We start from the raw sequence: 17,614 nt of genomic DNA, 5'->3' as shown, positions 1-17,614 counted from the left end.
TTTTATATAATTGTAATGCCGGACTGCAATTTTTAATCATATTTAAAATTTATTTAATTTAAAATATATACTCTCGATTTTAGTAGTATCTCGCTTCCTGTACGTCATACTTTTCCTGTTAACAATCCAGTCACGCCGGTCAATTATCTAACTCCGTTCAGAGAAAAATATTTGAATTGATACGACGTGACTTCTGGTCGAAGCCGTAAGTTTGTATACAGCTAATCGGAAATTAAGAAGTACAAATTAAATTCTCTACACTTTGTTTTAAAAGATATTTATTTCTTTTTATTATCAATTATACATACACAAGTATCTTTAACCAGAAAAAAATTTTAAATATTTATTTTTGTTTATATAGACCATTGAATTACATTCAAGGTTTCAATATTCATACATAAGTGTTAGAATTTATATTTATCACATATGTTTTTATTCATTCACCTTTCAAAACATTCAGTATTCTCTGTACATAACCAAATGTTAATAATTAATCTACAAAGATTAAAATTCCTTATATTTCATCTATCTACACACAGAATTTTATATATTCCTTAATAATATTTTATAAAACAAAATATTTGGAATGTTAAAAATAAATGATCAAAATTAAATTGTCCCTCTTAGTTTACAGATAAAATAAAAAGGGATTATGGTAATTCTATATACATCATTTACATACTGCATGAATCAAAGGGTTCTTTTTCTCTCTCTCTTTTTTTTCAATGCTATATCACAGTAACTTTCATCTTTGTATGAATTCTTGTTCAGTGGATTCTGATGCATGCTGTTAATGAACTTTGGAAGGAAATCTTTAATCCTTAATCACATTTACTCTTCACTGTTAGCATTATAAGATTAGTTTAATGAATCAAATAAATGGCACTTACAAATACACTTTAAGCTTGTCCCTCTCTAAAAAAATCTTTTAATGTGTTACTTAAACGCTTAGAATACTTCACAAATTCTCTTTTTCTTTGCTCTAATGCCTGTTTTCCAGTAGGAGAGGGAATATATCCAGAAACTTCATTTACAGCATCCAAAAGTTTTTTAATTGCACTTGCCATTTCTTTGATTGTTTCCAAAAATGTTTTACGATCATTAATTTCATCTGGAATACGACTCAAAATTTTCTTTAAGGACGAAGACTTCCTGTTCAATTCTTGAAAACTATCCTCGGGACGACTACATTTGTATTCGTTTGTGTCTGGAATTGATCCTTGTAACTTTAATAAACTTTCTGCCATATTTACTGATAACTCTGCTCTTCTTACTAATCCCATGACAAGATCATATACAAATCCTGTATGTGCTGCTTCAACTTTAGAAATAGCCAATTTTAGCTGTTGTGCAGCAGTGACATCTTTTCTTTCTAACTTGTCCAGTATCGGACGAACTAATATCGGTAGCACGAGTGCCGTAATAGGTGATTTTTCGCCCATTTTCATGTTTAAATATTATTCAAACTTAACTCGGTTTACGATTACCTTTCGAAAAATCAAGTTAAATTAAGATTTTACTACTGTGAAAAGCCTCTTTGGAAATCCTTAACCAGAAAAAAATTATAAATGTTTGTATGTACGTTTTTTGAATTTAAGCAAATTGATGTATTTTTTTCAGAATAAATCCAATTAAATTTTGAAAAGATTCAAAGAATGAAGAAAGACGCTTTCTTAATTTAATAAATAAACTTGCAGAATAATTATGATGTTGATTTTCATAATTTATCATTTAAAACTTTGAGTCAATTAACTGTTGATTCATAAACTCCATAAGGTTAAGAACACAGACACTTGGCAATGTTTATCAAAAAATTTATTTCAGTCTGTACGTACACCTGTGTTTTTGTAGGTTTCGTGCTACATAGGCCCCTCTTCAGCAGACTAAAAAATATCAGAAAAGACTTCAGATCTTTAAGGATTTTCCCTGGAAATCTATGCAGTTCACGTTATCACATAACTGCGGTCTCTGCCGGTTCTTGCAAAAGGCATGGTAAGGCTAAAATTGACCCAAATCGGTTAAAGTTAATTCTATATTATTCGGCATAAGTCCGTACTGTTAAACAGTCGATACATACCTCTACGGACACTATATGTAAACATTGTTCTTTGACCTCTATCTTACAAGAGGTAAAAAATATTTTGAACAAACCACTACTTTCGTGAACCCTACTGGGCTTTCAAATGTTTTACAGAAAGGGAGGGAGGGAGGGCATTAGAGGAAATGAGGGAGGGGGGGAATTAGAGGGAATGAGGGAGGGAGGGAGGGGATTAGAGGGAATGAGGCGAGGAAGAACGGGAGGGCATTAGGGGAGGAAAGGGGGGAGGGGGAGGGCATTAGAGGGAATAGGGTAAGAAGGAGGAAGGGCATTAGAGGGAATGGGGAAGGGAGGGAGGGCATTGGAGGGAGGGAAGGAGGAAGGGAGGGCATTAGTGGGAGGGGGAGGGCATTAGAGGGAATGAGGGAGGGGGGCATTAGATGGAGGGAAGGAGGGAGGGGGCATTAGAGGGAGGGAGGGGGCATTAGAGGGAGGGAGGGAAAGGGGCATTAGAGGAAGGGGAAAGGGCATTCGAATGTTTTAGTTCCTCTTGACATTTAAAACATTCGAAGAGTTCCTCTTCGAATGTTTTAAATGTCAAGAGGAACGTCTCTAAAACATTCGAATATAAAGTTCGCGAAACCCTAGTGGTTTGTTCAAAATATTTTTTACCTCCTGTAAGATAGAGGTCAAAGAACAATGTTTACATATAGTGTCCATTGAGGTATGTATCGACTGTTTAACAGTACGGACTTATGCCGAATAATATAGAATTAACTTTAACCGATTTGGGTCGGTTTTAGCCTTACAGGACCTTTTTCAAGAACCGGCAGAGACCGCAGTTATGTGATAACGTGAACTGCATAGATTTCCAGGGAAAATCCTTAAAGATCTGAAGTCGTTTCTGATATTTTTTAGTCTGCTGAAGAGGGGCCTATGTAGCACGAAATCTACACAAATACAGGTGTATGTACTGACTAAAATAAATTTTTTGATTGACATTGCCAAGTGTCCGTGTACCTAAACCTTATGGAGTTTATGAATCGACAAAAATTAACTGAACGGTTTCGAAATATGATAAATTAAAGGATCTTAATTAACTTCTTCAGTTTTATCTGAAAAAGTAATGATAAAATTTTATAAGTATTTATTTGCAGAAACTTATTATTTAAATTTGAAATGTTTAAAAGTTTATTGCTTTTTAAAAGCGATTTAAGAATTATTTTTAATTTTTCGTTATAAATGATTCTATTCGACAAGATAAATGTAACCTTAATTAACTTTTCTCACGTGAATGTTATATAAAACAGAAAAATCCTTCACATACCTTTATAATTATCAGTAATTTTATTTAGATGACGACTTGAAACACGATAAAATTAACGATGGAAGTTCCCTAAAGAACTGGATGAACACATCCATGCAGTTTGTTGTTTTCTAGAAACAGTAAATGTTTTCGTAAATCAAAAATAATAAAAGCAATTTCAAATATCGTGTAAATATATCATCAAATTATACTGTTTAGAGTCTATGTAGAATTTCAAATTATTGGAATTGTGAATTATTCAAATTTACAAAATATAAATAATTAAACAATAATGAAATAATTCAAGTATAGAATAATCAAGAGTGAAATGTTTTAATTATATTCATGACTTGAAAAGCTGCTGTTTATTCCAATATTTATCAATAACAACTAAATGTCAACAATTACTTTAATTATTAAACATTTCCAAATGTAAATGAAATTACTTTAATTTTTCAATTACCAACAAACACAACAACAACATTTAAAATCAGTTTATATGAATATAAATTAAGGAATAAATTAAAAATATTTACTAACCTCATCGTGTTCATCATCGCCGAGTAAATTTTCGTTGTTATCACTTTCAATTTCTTTGAAATTAACGCTTTTCGTCATCTCCATTACTCTTCCATTGATGTTCTGTTTAGATTTCACATCTAAAAATAAATTTTATGTTTTAAATCTTATTTTTTCTTAATTTAAATTTACAATGCTGTTATTAAATAGACACGAAATGATTAAAAACATATAATACAGCAGGATATTAATATTTTTCTTCAATTTCAAATAACATTGAATTTCAGAAATATCTTGAAAAATAATGATCCAATAAAGACTAGAACTGTGCAGAGTCATACAGGATTTATTGAATTTCAAATATTAAATAAATATAACGTAAAAACATGGAGTCGTAGAAAATGATGAAATGCACTGCATTATACATAATAATACTGAGTATATTTGACTAAACAATGTGAAAATAGATACAAACTTAAGATCTTTCCGATACTGAAAGAATCAGAGTAATGAAAAAATATAATAATTTAAACACAAATATTAAAAAACTACTCTGATCTTCAGCATATAATCCACGAGATGTGTTTGAAAGTCAATTTGTATACTATTAATTTTACAAAATTTGGTAAGTTATAACTACTCATTACACAGAAAATTAAAGTAATTTTTGTTTGTGTACAAACACATTTAAAAATGAATTCTATTTGGAAAATATTGAACAAGCATCTAATCAAATAATTCCCGGAACTATAACAATTAACTTATGCCCCAAAATGTGTGACGTCAATGCCGAAGATCAAAATCATCTTTCTGAGACAACGGCAAATTTTCTGACTGAAGAATTCGAATATTACTGTTGATGTCAAAATCATACAAGCGTTTATTGTATATTTATGTGTTAACTGCAATTTCGCACTTTTATTCAGAGTATATAGAAAAACACATGAAATTTTTCAACATTTGTTTTGATGGCTGTCTGTTAAGTCTATAGTAAATGTGTAAAAATTCTATAACAGACGACAATAGTGTGCACATTATCATCATCGTATCGAATGAAAATTGTATATTATGTACGAAAATAAATATTTGACAAAATAATGAATTACAATCTATACGTTAAGATAATACCACTTCCTGTAACTATTCAATTTGGTTGCTGAAATAATGTAAATATTCTTGCCAAGGAGTAATTAATTATTCAATGTTTAATAAATTCATACTGTATATAATGTAAATTAAACTGTGACAATTATAAAAAACAAAAGATTTGTTTGCATTGAATAGACGTTACCCGTGTCATAGTAAAATCCCGATTTATTTTTTATTTTGAATATTTATGGTAATAATATTAAACAAATACATAAAAAGTAAATGTAAAAATATAAATGTTAAGCTTTGTAATTTAGAAAAATACGTTAGAATTATTAACCATGTGTTTTACGTGTAATAGCAATTTGTTAACAATTTTGAAATTAAATAATAATTTTAACCAACGTTGAGTGAAAGAAATAAAATAACGTAAGATGTCATCTATTTGTAATCTTACTTTCTTCAAATTCTTTGACTCCAAATGATTTTTCCAAGTCATCGCCATCCTTATCATTTGTTGATATTTGCTGGAATGGTAATGTTTCAGTGATATCATTCATGCAATCGTATTTTTCGTTTATGTTATCGGTTGTATTTGGTGTTGATGATAACCTGACGTCGACATTACGTTCATCAATTTCTTCGATTGCATTTGTGTCATTGTTAGAAAATGCATTTTCACTAAATACCACGTGTGCATCATTTTCCAACAAATCATCCTCGACGTCGCATTCATCTTCCTCCTGGATTACTTCTTTTACCAAACTATACTTTTCTAAATATATGAACGCCCTTTTCAAGGGCCTGTCAAAATAATCTTCGCGATCACACGCTATTATAAGTTCTCGTTTACATTCCAAATTTTGATTTTTCTGTAAAATACAATTTGGAAATTTGCTTTTATCCTTAATTTAACATAAAACAATAAGAAAATCTAAATTCAAGAGTTTATTGTAGATTAATTTATATAAAGAATCTTAAAATGTTTTTCTTTTTCTATCAACTCCGAGAACATTTGTATAATCATAAATAAATAATGTAAAGCAATTCATTCAATATTTTATGAAAAGAGATAACCCTGTTTTTTAAAGAAAGTTTTTCAATCTTTAGTAATGAATTGTAAACACTACAACGAAGATTTTTACAAGGTAAAGCTATTGTTTTAGATCAAAATGTTAAAATATTTGGTGTAATATTAATTTCCCAATTTAAGCCTTAAAATCGATCCAGGTATCAATCGTTCTAATTTATATAGGCGTTTAAAATACCTTAACTGTATTCGTTCAAGTTATACCAGGAGACCAAGACCCCAAACAGTTATTAAACACGTTCATTTCGATTTTAAAAGGGCGTCAAATAATATAAATAAATTTTTTATTAAATTCGGTTTCATTTCTTATATAAGTTCAACAATTTACTTGATCGAGTATTAAATTTTCCTGGAGAAAAAATAAAATAAAAACCTAAGTATCTTAGCCTAAATGAGAAACAAATTCCATTTAATATCGAATATATTATTGCAATCTTCGAGATCAAAAAGCCAGAAACTGAGAATTGAATGTTAAGGGGATTGGAGAAATACAGTCTGCTCGATACGTCTATTGTTTAAAATATTTGTAGGAAAACTGAAAGGCAGTTAAATTTATACGATGTTATGTTTACAAAATGTCTGAATGTTTTTAAAGAAAATTTTCAGCTTTCAAATCATATTTAAATAAACAGAAATTTCAAAATATCGTTACATATTTCTCTGTGTATTTGACTTCTATTGCTATCTGAATATTATTTGCTCTATTTTAACTAAAACATACATCATAAAATTTTCTCATAAACTTACCTCGATGTTATTTAAATCAGGAATGTAACTTTCATCGAACGATCGTTGTTCGCCTAGAAATAATCATTTCATAATTGTTATTGTAAACAGAATGACAAATACTAATTTATTCTAATGTATTAACAAAATATAAAATAAGAAATTTTCAATTCGTTTTACAAAATCTATAGAATAAAAATTGTAGAAGCGTGTGATGGAAAGAGATATTCATATGTGTAAGATTACATTGAGAAATAAAATTATATTTGCACAAATCTATTCTATGCTCAAAATGTTGTATACGGAAAATTAAAGCAGATTTAAATATCGTTAATATTGATTTATTCTTCTTTTTATATATACTGTGGTCTATACGTATAGTTTCTTATTCGTTGCAATTAAAAAGTTTATCTCGAAGACGATCGAAACTAAATTTCTACGCTAATTTTTGAGAATTAATTGTAAATACCCTCAAGAAGTTGTTTTTTCTTTTTAATTGAAAGAAATCAAGAGGAAATGTAGTTGCAATTCGTATCATAATGTGCTATATAACATTTTCATTGATTATTTTAAATCTTTCGTTAAAAAATTACGATTAATACAATTTTTTAATACACATCATTCGCATACCGATAAATAATTCTTTAATTATGTATATATATAAAACTAATTGATTGACTTACTTAAGAAATTCATTTTTTTTATAAAGGATTCGCTTCGAAAATACGCCAATACTTCTTGAATATTATTAACGCTAATTGTTAATGCAACAATAAAAAATGTTCATAGTTATGCTCAGAACAGCGCGTGCGTTGAGCATTACGCTCGAGCTAAAGAGCACATTCATAATTTTCATGCTCTTCGACTTCATATTGTCTTTTTAAAAATTTACTGACTGTTTCATTCAACACTTAAGGTTATTCTTTGTGTACCTCTAGCTGTACAGCTAGGAACAATGAGGTTGTCAAGTTGTCAATCAATTGCGCAGCTCAGGAAATTGCTCATCCGTGACGTAAGAACGTTTTAATCGTCATCAAAGGCGTGGCAAGTGGACTGCTCCGATTTCAGCCGATAGGGACGCAGAAATCGATCAGAGGGACGCGTTATAGCATCATAGGTTGATAATACTAATCGCTTATCGCTTTTCTGATGCTTAGCATCGGCCATTTTTATTTTAAAATCGTAGATGTGCTTGCAACTGATTATAAAAAATGATGATTGAATCTGTTATTTTCATACTTTTCTTTCTTTATAACGTTTTATTTGCGTTTATTTTCCTGTAATTCGAGACGATACAGCTTTAAAATAAACAGATCAGGTTTCATTTTCCAATAGATTATCTCTAATGACATCGGTTTCTTTGAAATCGGAGAGGAATAGATCCTGTGTCTATTTCCAGTGTTAAGTGTTTATTGCTTTTGCGGTAATCTGAGTAGAGGGGAGAAGTTACTTAATAAACCGCCAAGTGTTTTATTACTGTTTAAACAACTGCTCCCTAGTTGTTATTTTTAGTAATTAGAGAAGGGTATATTGTCAGTCGGTTAAAGTTTATTATTTTCACAACATTATGTCAAGTGAGCTGCCTCCCACTCCCTGCTATTAATGACAACAACGTGCTAAGTGTTTTATTATTATGTAAACAAAAACTCCTTTCCCTCTCAGAAGTGGGTCAGATGTCAAGGTTAAGTATGCAACGTTTTTATGACTTCTTAGAAAAACACAGAGATTAGAAATGACGACTTACATTTATTATTAACTTTAAGAATTTAGAGAATAATATTTAGAGAATAATATTTACAGAATAATATATACAGAAAAATATTTACAGAATAATATATACAGAATAATATATACAGAAAAATATTTACAGAATAATATTTACAGAATAATATATACAGAAAAATATTTACAGAATAATATATACAGAAAAATATTTACAGAATAATATATACAGAATATTATTTACAGAATAATATTTACAAAAAATAAACATTGCAGATGGTGGGGGAGAGGGTCAGTATCTGGTCCACATTCCGACCTTATTAATGACCTCATTTAGTCGTTCAGGCATGCTTGCCACAAGCTTTTGGCAATCTATACCTGAACGAAGGGCCTCCCAACGACCTCTGACAATTTGCCATAGTTCGTCAGGAGTTCCCGCCTGAATGCCTTTAGAAAGCTTAGCCCAAACGTGTTCGATAGGATTTAAATCTGCCCCTCTCCCCGGCCATCCAATGTCTATCAGATACTGCTGATTACGCAGCCATTCTTGAGTTTTGCGGGCCGTATGGACTGGGGAGCGGTCATGGACAAACAAACATGGCGTATCGCCAAACATCGCTCTAGCAGATGGCACCAGCACATCTTCTAATATTTGTAGATATTGGTTTGTGTCCAGATGGCCATCAATCCTGACCAACTCCCCAGGTCCCGCAGAAGTCATCCATCTCCAGATTGCTGCAAACAGAAGACGTCAAATCAAGTTGTGATTTATAACTTGAACGAAAACACGAAATGTAAAAACTCACCTATCGAGAAGCGACCGCTTCGTTGGGTTCGCCACACGTATTCCTCGTTAAAACGTGTTGATGGTGGTCGGCGAACCCAAACAGGCCCACTGTTCTCTGAACAAAATATTTTTTCGTCTGTAAAAATGACTGCTGACCAGTCGGCCACGGTCCACCGACAGTAGGCCTGGGCAAAGCCCAACCTATCGAATTGGTTTCCTACTGTCAGCAGCTGTTTCTTGGCAGCCCTCCTCCCATGAAGGTTGAATTGTCGCAACCTATTAATAAAACAAATATATATATTATCCTGTTTACTACATTTCTGTATATGCAAGAATGCGTTAACACATAACGCACTGGCGATTCATTATATCGATAGAAATATATTTCAATGGAAGTTTCAGTATTATACTACAAATGTTACATACCTTCGTTTTACCGTCTCTGTAGAAACGTTTAAATTAAGTTCCCTTCGAAGTTCGGGGGCAGTTTTAAAAGGGTTTGCCTCACTGCTTTTTTTCAGGAGAGCGTCCTCTTCTTCCGTAGTTTTTCTCACACGGCCCGGAGCCTTTCTCGGCGAAACAGAACCCGTTTCCCGATGTAATTTTGTTATTCTAGATACAGCTCTAGTCGATACACAGAACATTGCAGCAATTTCTTCCTGCGTTGCACCTTCTTCATAGTGTTTGATGATTAATAATCTAATATCTTTGGAAATTGCCTTAGGCATGTTTTTTCGGTAATATCACGTCAAACTTCAGCAAACGACTTTATATAAAATACTTTCGCTTTCCTTATGCAAATGAGCCAATGATTACACGTTACGCAAATGATGAGATCTCATTTACCAATGATGAGATCTCATTTGCATAAAGATTTATATAAGCCCCTACTGCAGGGGCTCATTTGCATAAAGATTTGTATTCACAATGCATTTATTTTGTTTTAATGTCGAAAATGGTTCCTGAATGGCATCTCACCCTGATAAACAACATTACAGAGACAACTTTAACGCCTGCAATGATGGCTTTCCCGTAGAAATTCTGTGTGATGCAGGGAAGCTGCCATTCGTAGATCAGGTCACATTAGCTTAAAAACTAATTAAAAACATTAAACATTATAACATAAAAGGAGAATAAATTAAATGATATAAAAATAGTGTTTACATAAGTAGTATAGAATTAAACGAATAAAATATAATGTGATATGTAAATATTTACAAATTATAAAAAGGTCAATTCGAATATAATATGAATAAAAATACAATATCATAAAACAAATTGATTACAATAAGATCTGTTTATAAAATGACAATATATTTTATTCATACATATGTAATAACGAAGATGTAGCGATATGGAAAAATTTTTGCAAAGTTGAACGGATAATCAATAAATATTTTTTGAAACAACAAAATGTTCATTGCAATTTTAACTCGTAAACTTTATATAAGTATAATTTAAAACAAATCGATTTAAAACATGACAAAAACAATTTTTTAAACGAGCAGAAATAAATTATAAGAAAGATATTAAAAGTAAACAGTTCTCACAAAACTGAATTCTTAAATATCAAGGACAACTTTCTGTTCAATACCATTAAAAAGTAACCTTGACATCTGACCCACTTCTGAGAGAGAAAAGGAGTTTTTGTTTACATAATAATAAAGCACTTAGCGCGTTGTTGTCATTAACAGCGGGGAGTGGGAGGCAGCTCACTTGACATAATGTTGTGAAAGTAATAAACTTTAACCGATTTTGACAGACGATATACCCGTCTCTAATTACTAATAATAACAACTGGGAAACAGTTATTTAAACAGTAATAAAACACTTGGTGGTTTATTAAGTAACTTCTCCCCTCTACTCAGATTACCGCAAAAGCAATAAACACTTAACACTGGAAATAGACACAGGATCTATTCCTCTCCGATTTCAAAGAAACCGATGTCAATACAGATAATCTATTGGAAAATGAAACCTGATCTGTTTATTTTAAAGCTGTATCGTCTTTAATTACAGAGAAATAAAGGTAAATAAAGCGTAATAAAGAAAGAAAAGTATGAAAATAACAGATTCAATCATAATTTCTTATAATCAGTTGTAAGCACATTTACGCTTTTAAAATAAAAACGGCCGATGGTAAGCATTAGAAAAGCAATAAGCGATTATTATTATTAATCTACGGTGCTATAACGCGTCCCTCTGATCGATTTCCGCCTCCCTATCGGGTGAAATCGAAACAGTCCACCTGGCACGCGTTTAATGACAGGTAGAGCGCTCTGACGTCACGGATGAGCAACGCCCTGAGCTGCGCAATCGATCGACAACTTGACAACCTCATTGTTCCTAGCTGTACGTGTTACAGATCTATTTACATAATTTTAAGATCGTCTTAAATCAGTGGCGTTCTGTCCTTGGAAGCGGTGGAAGTCCCGCTTTCCTTGTATTTTCTAAAATATAAATACATATTGCGCGATTATTTTCATATTTTAACGTACTTTGAATTATTCTTTAATATAAATGTTTTGCTGTACAGCAGATATTATAACGAATTTAGTCTATGTAATCCAAAAAACTTTTAATGTCAATTTGCCAACCACAATGATGTAAGATTAGTCTACCAAAAGTTTTTTGGATTACAGAGACTAAATTCGTTATAATATGTACTTTGAATTAATTAACTATGGCTCCAAAATGGCGGCTCGTTTCTGATTCCAGTAAACAGAAGAAAGGAAACAGTGGGACGCACGTTCTAACCTAACCTAACCTATTCTAATAATTTTGTTGGGCCGGATGGCCGAGCGGTCAAGGTGGCAGCCTACCGCTCTGGGGACCCGGGATCGAATCCGAACGGGTCGAAAAATCCCCAGGAATTTTTCGGGGGTGGTCCGTTCGGATATGTCGGGCCCCGTCCCTCACCACCCGGTCGCCCCATTGTGGGCCTGGCCGAACCCATAATGGGCCTACTAAAAGAGGCCCTCTTAGTGCCCACAGGGCGGAAAGAGTTAAAAAAAAAAATAATAATAATTTTGTTGGTAATAATTATGGTAATTTATTAGAATAGGTTAGGTTAGGTTAGAACGTGCGTCCCACTGTTTCCTTTCTTCTGTTTACTGGAATCAGAAATGAGCCGCCATTTTGGAACCATAGTTAACATTAACCTAATTATACAATAATGCCCCTTGTTCAGGATTTATCTTTTGTTGGACTATCACAACCGTCAGAAGATTTCTTTAATTTAGTTAAAAAATGAAATCAATTTTTACAAAAACTGTGAAACTGCATTTCAAGTGTAAAACGGTTTCATCTATTACATCATTAATTAAACAAACAATTAGCTTGCCAGAAGACATATAAACGTATGTAAAGCAACGTATATGGATTAGATTGAAATTTTTGAACAATTTAATTAAATATGATCGTTCCGCTGTGAAAAAAATAGTAAATTGTAATAACAATAGGAAATTTAAAAAAAAAAGTTTGTACCTCATTTAATTGTTTTTACGTAACACTTAACTTGTATATATTGATATCAACCAATATAATTTTTGGTTTAAAAAAAAAAAAAGTAGTTTGACGATATATATAAATCACCTACGTAGAATTTACCAAAATTAATCTTTTAAGAAACTATTGTTGTTTTAATATCATAAAATAGATAAAATCGATTTTCATTTACAAAGTAGAAAAACGCATTTTAATTTCAACTTTACACGTAGAAATTACGATTTGCTGAATATTCCAGATTTTTCTTATTTATAATCCATTTTTATTCATATTTAATTAGGTAAGAATCGTAATTAATGAAATATTAGTGTGTAATTAAAGATACGAGCCTCTGATCGGTAGTGTTTTTATCATAAGCACATAGTGAGATGATTTGTTTTCGACTATGAGGGACGTCAAATAAGCAAGCAAGGAGAAACGTTTCTTCTCTATGAGGCAACCTTATAATCTAGGACCTTGGGAGAAACTAACTACTGGTGTTCGGTGGTTTTATCCATTCCGCTACCGGATGGCACGTATTAAGAAAGTATTATTCAGAAATAAAAAAAGGAGGAGTGGCGAGTTCTATATGCTACCGGTCGCAGTAATCGAGTGAATGTAATATACATCGTTTTAATATTATATTTTATTTTGTAAGAATTATATTTGGTTTATGATTTTATTAAATGTTTTGCCAATAGATGGCGCTACGTGTAAATTCAATGCATATAGAAAGTACTAGAGTATTAGATATCGGAGTAGCGACATACGAGTCATCGCCGCCATGTTCTGTCGACTGTCATCACGTGGTCTATTGGTTTACATTAAGAAATGGCGATTTTTTTAGTTTAATAAAGCATTTTATTCGTAAAAATGCTTTATTAAACTAAAAAAAAAATCGTTATTTCTTAATGTAAACCCATAGACCATGTGATGACAGTCGACAGAACATGGCGGCGATGACTCGTATGTCGCTACTCTGATATCTAGGTACTCTAGAAAGTACTGTAATTGATTTACAAAAATTCAATAAATATTTCCGGGTGTTATGTACGACATAATCTAAGTTAGAAGTATGTAAACGTATATGCCGAGTTTTGTAGCAATGTGCCGAGCGATTGTTTATTGTGACATCGTCGCAATGCTGGGCTGCAACTTTTCGTCACAATGTTATCAATTCCTTTAGTGGTGTCTTGCTCCTGTACTTCATAGTTTTCCTCTTAGCAATAGAATCGTGTCAGTTATGTATCTAACTTTGTTTGGGGTAAAATATTTGAATTGAAATAACGTGACTTTCTGTTTTCATCGGAAGTTCGGATATAGTTAATTGGGGTCTCATGTCCTTACCTTTATATATCTGCTTTCGGCATTCATCTATCTGACTCCGTTCTCGAGATTAGGAATAGACAGCAAACTGACAACAGGGAATTTATAGATCTACACGTTTTTCAAGTTGCAGCCCAATAAGTATCCTCCAGTAACCGAGTGGATAGAACCACCAAACACCGGTACTCGGTCGTGGGTTTGCTCGTGGCCAAAGGAATGGCCACGGGCAGTTTTCTAGGTTTTCTTTGCGTTAGTAACACTTAAATAGGAGTCAGCTTCACATAAGTCTTCCCGAGATGCATCCTCTTTGGCAGATCGCTCACGTGTCGCATACTTAACTACCACAAAACTGGAAAATCTCCCTTGATTTCATCTTCCCTTTTTAACTGATAAACCTATTGCCCCAAACTACTTTCACTGGTACTTCTTAAAGATGTCCTGATTTTCAGCCAAATTAATATACGTGCAACAATTTTTTGGCACAATGTATTTCATATTTATTATTTTGGTGTAATTGCTTCATCCAAACATTCTTGTAGTCGTATTCTGCATAATGTGCACTTTATTCATATGTTGAGTCTTACTGTCAATTCTGCTTCCACTATTATTATGCTACAGTTTTCAAAACTCTTTTACTTAGATTTTTTTGCCGAACTTCACTTTTTCAACCCGTTTTCATCAGTTTTTTTTTGTAATGGGATAACCTAAAAGCAATTATTCTTGCATTTTTATAGGTTTTTCATATTTAAACAAGTCTTATATTAAGTCTTTACCGTTAAGATTAGCAACTTTCATCACTGGGCGGTTGTAAGCGGGGCCATCACAACTTATCCAATACAAATCACTTTTCAAATATTAATAGTTGAGCGTCCTCTATTCCGGCAGGCGATCAACTAGTATTTTTAGTCAAATTAACTTTAATCCCCTACTGCAACAGTACTTTTTCCTATCGGACCAGCATTCGAATATGAAAATTGCATAATAGGAGATTACCGGCAGTACAAATATGTTTTAATTAAGTGGTTTCCAGGGTGCCCAGTTTAATTTTTGCTCTATTTTTCGCAAAATTTGATTGGATGGTAGATTATCATTTGGTATTCGACTGTGAATGAAACAGTTTGTTATAACTAACAATCGAAAACAATACGATATCTTAAAAATGTAATGTATCGTATTTTCGATTGCTGTGATAAACCCTTACGTATTTAAAAGTTGAGTTTATATAATTAATGTGAAATAAAACATTAATTATATAAACTCAACTTTAAAACATGAAGGTTCAAAATTTTCCCTTTGGTTAATTAAAAATATAAATGAGCATTTTCCTTGTTTCAGACTAACTTTGCTGTCACAAATTTAATAATTTTAAATTTTATATAACAGCTGTTATCCAACTAGCTTATTGTTCTTGGTAACTTTTCATAATTATCGCCCTTTATAAGTATCGGAACATAATAACTCCTTTAAAATTTATCAAATATGTAAGTTCACTGACCTGGTGGAGATTGGGGGACTTAAATCCCACTTCTCACCAGCGTAAGTTCTCCGACTTCTAGGGGGGAATCGTTAATCCCGTGACAGGATGGTCTAGGGTCGTTCGCGTATGGGTGTGGCGGAGGAGACAAGGATGACAAGTGTCTCACAAAAAACCCGTTTATTTAAACAGAAAACACTATGCACAGTTCTTTACACAGTTTGAATGTTCGAACGTTTTTAGTGTCCATGGTGTTTCCTATCGTTGCTCGAAAGTAGGCCCCGGGGTTGAGGCAGGTGAAGCGACTCGTCGGTTGGCGTCGGCGGACTTCACGACGGGCACCTCTTGTCTCTCTTGAAGCCTCTCGAAAAGTCCCCTGTCGTGTCCTTCAAAATCGGCCTCCTCAATCTCCGTGTTCTCCCCTTTTTCTATCTGATTGGTTCTACGTCCCTCTTTCCCGCTCCCCGATTGGTCCCTCGTCAGTTCCTAAGCGAAAAACCACCCCTGTTCGATTCACGAGAAAGATCCGCTTTGAAGAATCTACTTGACACCATCCGTTAACTCTGGACGGAAAGTGTTGATGGGACTTAGAACTTACGCTTAGAACTAATCCGATCTTTGGTCGGTTTTTAACAATGGAGGTTTGTTTTTTTTTTAAGTTACGTTTTAGCAATTTTCTAATATAAATGTTTAATGTCAACCCGTTTTTGGGACCTCACAAATATTATTATTTTCCCGGCTCTGCTATATATAAAACAAACGGAAAGTTAGCGATCGGTCAAAAAATCACCACCGAAGATTTTTGGGACAACATTGAAACATCTAGAAACACAAAAAAATTTTCGCGTTTTTCAGTACGTATGGATATTAGTGTATGTATTTGTTCAAGTGTGTATGTGTGGCACGACTTTGTTCACCTTATTTGAAGGTTTATAAGTCTTGTACTTTCGTTGAAAATTTCTAATATTTTTCAGGGAAGTATGCTTATTAGCAGTATTGGTGTTGTTAGATTTTGGTGATTAAAAGAGGAAGGGGTGAAGAGATAAAAGGAGCCGTGCGTCGTATCTCATGTAGGGTCGGACTTAGCGACGGTTTTCCTCGTTATTAGTGTGAGAATACAGGCGAAGGTGGAACGTCTAGTCGAGGTCGAGTTGATAAAACTCGGTCACGATGTCACTGGATGGCTTTAAAGTAGGAGGGTCTTAACACATTTGAGTGAAAAGTGCAATAGGCAAGTCGCTAGGTGTCCGTTCTCGAGAAAGACATTCGCGAGTTTAACAAATACAACGAGAGTTTATTATAACTAAAATTTAGAATATACAAAAGAATTATATAACACACGACTATATATGGGGAGTAACTCTATAAAGCAGCGCGACTATCCTACAGTGTATGTCGCTTACACGAGGTTTACAGATACCACCTTTTTTGCTCTGTACGATAGAAGAGAGAAAGTTAAATATAAAAAAAATCTCGTGTAAATGCTAGATTAATTGTTTTCATGTGATAATGAATTTTTTTAAAATTTTGGCCACAGATTGTATAAACTATGAGGGAAGTGTGTTTTCGTAAGTATGCGTTTATGGAAAAATTATTGAAATCAATTTGAAAAATTGGGCCCACCAATGGCCTAACCGTTCCGTTCCCTGAACACTGGGAGTTCGGTCGTGAGTTTGCGCCTTGCCAGGGTAAGATAACCATGTGGAGTTTTCCGGGTTTTCTCCACGTCTGTAACGCTTGAATAGGCACAGTTACTGTTATGAAAGGCTTTCCCCTAAGCACATTATCCAAGTGTGGCATTTTTGTAACTCAACAAAACATTCAAACAAAACAAATGAAAAAAATGTAGACCTATAAATTTCTGTTGTCGTTCCCTATCTATCTGTCCTCCTTAATATCGAAAAAAAAGTTAGATAGATGAAAGTCGAGACCAGATGAAGAAACCTTGGGGCAGGAGGCCCAAATTAACTATATACGAACTTCCTGTTTAGAACGTAATTAACGTTACTTTGATTGAAAACTCTTCTGCAAATAGAGTCAGATATATGACC

The 17,614-nt window shown here is 33.0% G+C and overlaps 1 pseudogene; it reads right to left on the bottom strand.

Moving 5' to 3' along the window:
- Nucleotides 1-566: 566 nt before the first annotated feature.
- LOC136981149 (programmed cell death protein 10 pseudogene) lies at nt 567-1,535 on the bottom strand (annotated as a pseudogene).
- Nucleotides 1,536-17,614: the final 16,079 nt, after the last annotated feature.

The sequence above is a fragment of the Centruroides vittatus genome, unplaced genomic scaffold (genome assembly GCF_030686945.1).
Source record: "Centruroides vittatus isolate TY-2023 unplaced genomic scaffold, ASM3068694v2 contig_747, whole genome shotgun sequence".
Classification (NCBI taxonomy): Eukaryota; Metazoa; Arthropoda; class Arachnida; order Scorpiones; family Buthidae; genus Centruroides; species Centruroides vittatus.
Note: the sequence above shows the minus strand (reverse complement) of the source record. Positions and strands in the feature narration are given on the sequence as shown.